Source organism: Brassica oleracea, chromosome C9, assembly GCF_000695525.1.
Source record: "Brassica oleracea var. oleracea cultivar TO1000 chromosome C9, BOL, whole genome shotgun sequence".
Classification (NCBI taxonomy): domain Eukaryota; kingdom Viridiplantae; phylum Streptophyta; class Magnoliopsida; order Brassicales; family Brassicaceae; genus Brassica; species Brassica oleracea.
Window position 1 is genome coordinate 9,810,482 of NC_027756.1, and position 5,919 is coordinate 9,816,400.

A 5,919-nucleotide genomic window follows, 5' to 3' on the forward strand; every position below is an offset into this window, starting at 1 on the left:
GCAAGGTACAGATCTTAACCTAGTATATAGCAATGCCAGTAAAACCACTCGTTCACAAGTCGCAAGCAAAATACAATGTTTATGAAATGGTCCAATAGGTGATGGAACAGAGTCACAGAGACCCATTTCTATTTTCTCCACTACGGACTTCAATTCAACCAGACCAGCACAGCTAATCCTGGGACTAAGATTAATATGAACATTTCTCCAGTCAAAATCATGTTTTATGGTCTTTTTTTACAACAAAATCATGTTTCATAGTCAAAATATATGCAAAATCGTAGTTATATAAAAATGTAACATAAGTTGCCAAACTCCATGTAACATACTATATCCTCCCTTTTACAATAGAAAATGATGTTTATATAACATAAATTCTTATAGCTAATAAGTGAATATGAAAATTATTTTACATTCATTTGTAATACATTTTTGAACATTACATACTTGTGATACACTTTGGTACCTAGAGGAGGTAAACCAGAAAAAGCACTGGACTTCTTTACTTATCTAAGCCCATTTATTTTAAACATACGAAAGCAAAACAAACCTCATAACGAAGGTTTGGTTCACTAAAAAAAAACAGAAAACACAAGCACCAAAGACATACATGAGACATACATACATATATACATTAAACAGAAAACCAGAATCTTTTCCAACCTTCTATCTCCCGAGAGAGTATCTAACAGTACTAAAAGTTAAATAACTAAAGCAAAGAGAGTGTCCACGTAATCTAATTAAATCTACCAATAGAAAACCATCATGTAGCCACGTCAATAATTTCCCACGGCCGAAGACAGTTATTTCCCAGTTCTTTGATTCAATGTGGCCCAATTTCATAAAAACCCATCACTTGGCCCAACTGTTACGATAGGGATCACCGACTCTTCCCTTCACCTTCTTCAATTTTGTAGTCTCTGCAAATTGCCGTTAAGTTGAAATTAAGTCGACCCACTCTTTCACATTTAATAAGCTTCATTACTCCTTACAAAGTCAGAGATGTTAGCGTTCCGACTCCCATTGTTCTCTGTTTATATAAACTATACTTCTCTGAATCTCATCTACTGTGTATTCAAAACCCTTTCCTCTTCCTCTCAGCTGAAATCTATTCAATCGCTCACATGCACACACCTTTAGGGTTTCCATTTTGATTAAAGTACAAACGGAACGTTTTCAAACCCATCCTTTGATTCGTCTTCGGATTTCTCTGAGACTGTCGTCCAAGTTGTAGATCTCAAGCCTATCAGCAATCGATATACATAAGTTTCGAACTTTTGACTATACATCAGTGTTCATCCTCCACTGATACCATCTCTGAGTTCACTAATTTCATCAATAAATTGGATTGTAGTTTCACAATTGTCTATGATTCCATGGTATCGATCGGGGTTTACATGTTCTTCTTGTGGTTTACATGTTTAGCGCGAATGATGGAAAGACGAAAGTGAAAGCTATTTTTACAGCTTCACTAACACATTAAATCATTCCTGGGAAGATCCAGAATCTAAGTCTGATTCATCTCCTCAGTTTCACTGTTAATGACATCTCAAGCAAATCGACAACGTAAGGATCTTCTCTTCTGATTTAACACATTTTCCTCAGATTATTGAAAACTAACTGTTGTTAACGTTTCCCTGCAGATATTCGATGTCTGCTTTGTTGCTTTCTTCACTTATCGGTTGTAGCTCAGATAAGAAGATATGGGATTACTGCATTGATCTTTTATAAAAGGTGGCTATATTAGAATAGGTTGGCTTATTTTTAAATGTTATCATCATTATCATTTTTGTCTCTGATATATATGTTTTTATTTTGATATATCAGCCACTCACCCTACAACACAATGCAAAAGCTGTGGAATCTACGAGGAGAGACCACTTTTATATATGATTCATTTGACGAATGGGAGTTTTGTCCCTCTGATTTCACAGCTGAGAGTAAATATGTACACGTCAAGGACAACAAATTCAATGCTACTTTTCTCTGCCATGGATGCCACACAAGTTGGGGATGGTGAGTTTCCGCAAACAGTAAATCTTGAGCTTTAGGATCATTCATTTCAATGAAATACTATCTCATCCTACTAGAATGGAACTTCCCTCCCATATGTCTCTCTGTTCCTTCTACCTTATAGTTGATTTATGTTCTCGGGTGAATGTGATTAAGGCCATATTTTTTTATAGATGAAGCATCCATCCATGAAGTTTTCCTGGACAGTTTGTCTTGAAGTTTTCGTTGCCACACTGAAGACTCTCCAGCTATTGAGAGAGATCTTTTTGAAGGCTCTATCGGTCCCCATGGACTACAACATTTTCCAGGCTAATCAAACATGTAGGCACAGCTGACGTGCAAACTCTAGCACGGCTATATTGTTGTTGTTTCTCTCTTCTACTTCAGAGCAAAATGTATACTCCTTTGGCGAGGGGGGCTTTCGTTTCGGCAAGATTGCTCAACTTTCTTCTTAGCAAAAACGGTACACAATAGTATATTTGTTCACTTGCCTCTCTTTCTGAATCTTGAATAAATCTGTCTTAAATACTAAACTCAGTTGTTGCATAGTTTGAGAGTGAGCTTTTCACCAAAAAAATTGTAGGCGTACACATGAAAAGCTTCGTGGTTAAAGTAAGATGCTGGTCTCTTCTGGTTATGTATGTCAAATAAATGGTTGAGCTGAGTTTCTTAGCAGTCTTGGAAGTAGACTGTGGAACAGTGCTAGAATTGTACCTTCATCTCCCAGGTTTTACTGTCTGATTTTCATATGCTTTACATTGTTTGTATAAGTGAAAGTCTCCATAGTTCATTTTATGATTTATTTTTTGTGGCATAACCACAGGTGTAGAAAATATGTGATGTCAGTCTTTGGTTGGCCGGAGAAGCATATGATTTTTTTCTGGGAACAATCGTGGACAGTTTTTTTTCCCTGGTAGATAGTGCAAAGCAACGAGGCTGCAACACTTAATTACTTGCACAACATACACTTGCGGCTTAAGTTAACCTAGCATGGATCAAAGCGTTGTCAAAAAGCTTAGGGGATATTTGAGGAGTTCTAATTAGTCTTTCTAAATCACAGTTTCTCCAATTTGTAGTAGCTTATGTTTCTTAATTGTGTAGTGATGATCTTTGATCCTTTTGTTTCCACCGTAATGGCTGTTCATAATATATTTTAGATTTTCAACAATGAGTTTGGAATGGATGAGTGTTGTAGGCACAGGGGGGTAACCTACGAATTGATAAAAATGGTGGAACCAAGATTTAAACCTGAAAATAAAGAGAAACGATTTTTATGAGTTTATTGTTTTTATGATGCAAACAGAAACAAATATGAAAACGAATGAAATGATGATGATAATGATAGTAAAACAAGATAAATAAACAAAGGATATGATGGAATCAAGCTGCTGGATGTGTATCACTCTCAGCTTGATTAGATGATGAACTGAAGTGGATTTGCGGAGGAAGGTTTGATTAAATCTCTCAATCTGATGGAATGATGGATCGAAGTGATTGACTCTCTCAATCTGTGTACTGAGCTTATTTTATTTGCACAAACAAACTAGACTCACGAAATCAATAAGACAGAAAAGAATCTCTCTTTGAATCCTAAAGACCGTTATTTTATACAAAGAACAACTTTGATAAAACTGAATAAATTTTCTATTAACTTGGTGATTAAGGGTGCTCTTTACAATGGACGTCTAGGAGCTTATATAAGGCTCAGAGAAAAAGATCCTAACGTTCTAAAACAAATAAAAAAGGAAACAAATCAAGCAAAGTAACAAAATCGAAAAACTAGCCGTTGGAGCCTTTTATGGGATTTTGGCTCCAAGTGAGAAACTTGATTCTTCTTGAACCTGGACGGTTTTAATGGATAAGAGAGCTTCCTTGGGACCTTCCTGGGTGCTTGATAGATCCTGATCTCGTGCCTGATCTGAAGAGAAAAGAGCTGTTAGACATTAATGTCAGTTTGCTCCAAATAAGGCAGGTTTGAGTAAATGAGGATCCTCATGATCCAATGGTTGCTGGTGCATGGTATGAACTTGCAGAACTCCTCCTGGCCTCCTAGAATATCTCCTGATGGTTGAAATGATCTCCTGGTCGCCAATGTCTGGTTTGAAGCTGATTGAACCGGTTAGCTTCCAATTGAGGCAAGTGTAGAACTGGATTGACCGGTTTTGGAGATTGGATCGTAACTTCATAATTCCGTGACCATTTCTCCTGATCTTGGGCTTTCTGGAAAGCTGATAAACTCCTCTTGACTCCTATGATGGGTTTTGCTTCAGGATGCTCTTTACTTGAGCTTAAATCTCCTTCTAAAGTCGGGTACTCGCAGATGGACGGGCTGGAAAACCTCTGACTTGTAAAATTCATAACTTCTTGCTCCGTGAATATGTTGGACTGATTCCAAATGGGATGGACTCCTTCTTGAGTGTATAGTCCATTAAAGTTGTCTCGTGACTTAAACTCTCCTGGTTTGTAAGATACGGCATGTTTAGTGCACATGTGTTCTGCTTGGCGCCTTGGCTGGTTGAGTAGGGCTTTGGGTTGACCTCCGGTTCAGTTGCTGATCTGATGACCACATCATCCCCTCCCTCTTGACAAGGTTTCGACCTCGAAACTGTATAATCTGCACCAAGATAGAGCAAGTCAGCTTTCATTCTCTTTTGAGATTCTAAAGCCTTACCTTGGTATTGTTTTGGTTTTGCTTCTTTAAGCAATATGGACTGCATTGTCTCTTGAACAATCTTTTGGTCCATCACAAGAGTCACGCCTGATGGTTCTTCTTCTTTAAATTCCTTCTCCTTAAGTCCTGTTACAACACTCTTTGACAAAGACAAGTGCATTATACAAGAATTTGGAACCAATAAATCATATTGAATAAAACTATCACTTTTCAAAAATAAATCTGTTTTCTTTTCTAGTGATGTCTCGATCAATACTTGTTTACTTGGACAAACTACATTTTTAGAGTTAGAAGACTTACATTGGCTTGTTGTCTCTTCTTTCTTTGGGCTTGGAATCTCTTTATTCCTTAAGTCATGGACAGCTTTTGATTCCAACAAGGATGTTGAGTTCGTATCTTTCTGGACCTCAGGACATGTCTTAACATTCTTGGACAAAGACAAGTGACTCATACCAGTGGGAGATGATTTATAAACAAATTTATCAAGTATAGGACTTACCTTGGCCTTTCCTTGAAGAATTGGTTTGTCTGATTTTTCTTTGTGTCTAGCCAATGTGTCTGGGCTGAAAAGGTTATTCTCCATGGACTTGGGGACCTCATAAGGTTGGTATTTATCATAGAAAACCGTGGACCTCTTGTCTGGCCGAATCTGGTCTTGATGGAACAAGATTCTATGGCCTTCTTTTGGTACTCTTCTCTTTGCCTCTTTATACCCATGGCTTGAAAACCTTCTTGGGTATCTTTCTCTGACTTCTGGTGAGAGACGTGATGACACATATTTCCTGATCATGACATCTTTAAGATCTTCCCAGTTGGTGACAACCTCTTCTGGACTTTTACCATGTGTCTTATCTACTCTCTTCCACCATGAGTAAACTTTTCCGGAAAGTTGCTTGATGGCATGAGCTAGCCTCTCCTTCTTTGGCATGCCATAGTATGTAAACCAATCATCCATGGTTCTTTCCCATGTTAGATACTCACTTGACCAACTACTTCCTGAAAAAGAATAAATATTAACATCATCAGCAGAGTTATAATCATGATAAGAATTATTTGAGTATTCATGAGTATAAGAAGTTTGGTGTTTGGTGATCCATGAAGGATCTGGTGGCTTGGGCTCAACATAGCCAGCATCTAGTGCATCTCCAAATCTTCTTTCTCCTTGCTGTGGTCGTTGGCCTTGTGCCTTGTTTCTTTTCTCCAGCTGAGAAATCTGATCTTGTACACCCTTCATA

The 5,919-nt window shown here is 37.7% G+C and overlaps 1 long non-coding RNA gene across 1 annotated transcript; it reads left to right on the forward strand.

The window, feature by feature from the left end:
- The first annotated feature begins 1,855 nt into the window (after positions 1-1,855).
- Positions 1,856-2,701, forward strand: LOC106317691. Its single transcript, XR_001265204.1, has 3 exons — positions 1,856-2,016; positions 2,187-2,476; positions 2,597-2,701. It is a non-coding gene; the product is annotated as an uncharacterized LOC106317691 (long non-coding RNA).
- Positions 2,702-5,919: the final 3,218 nt, after the last annotated feature.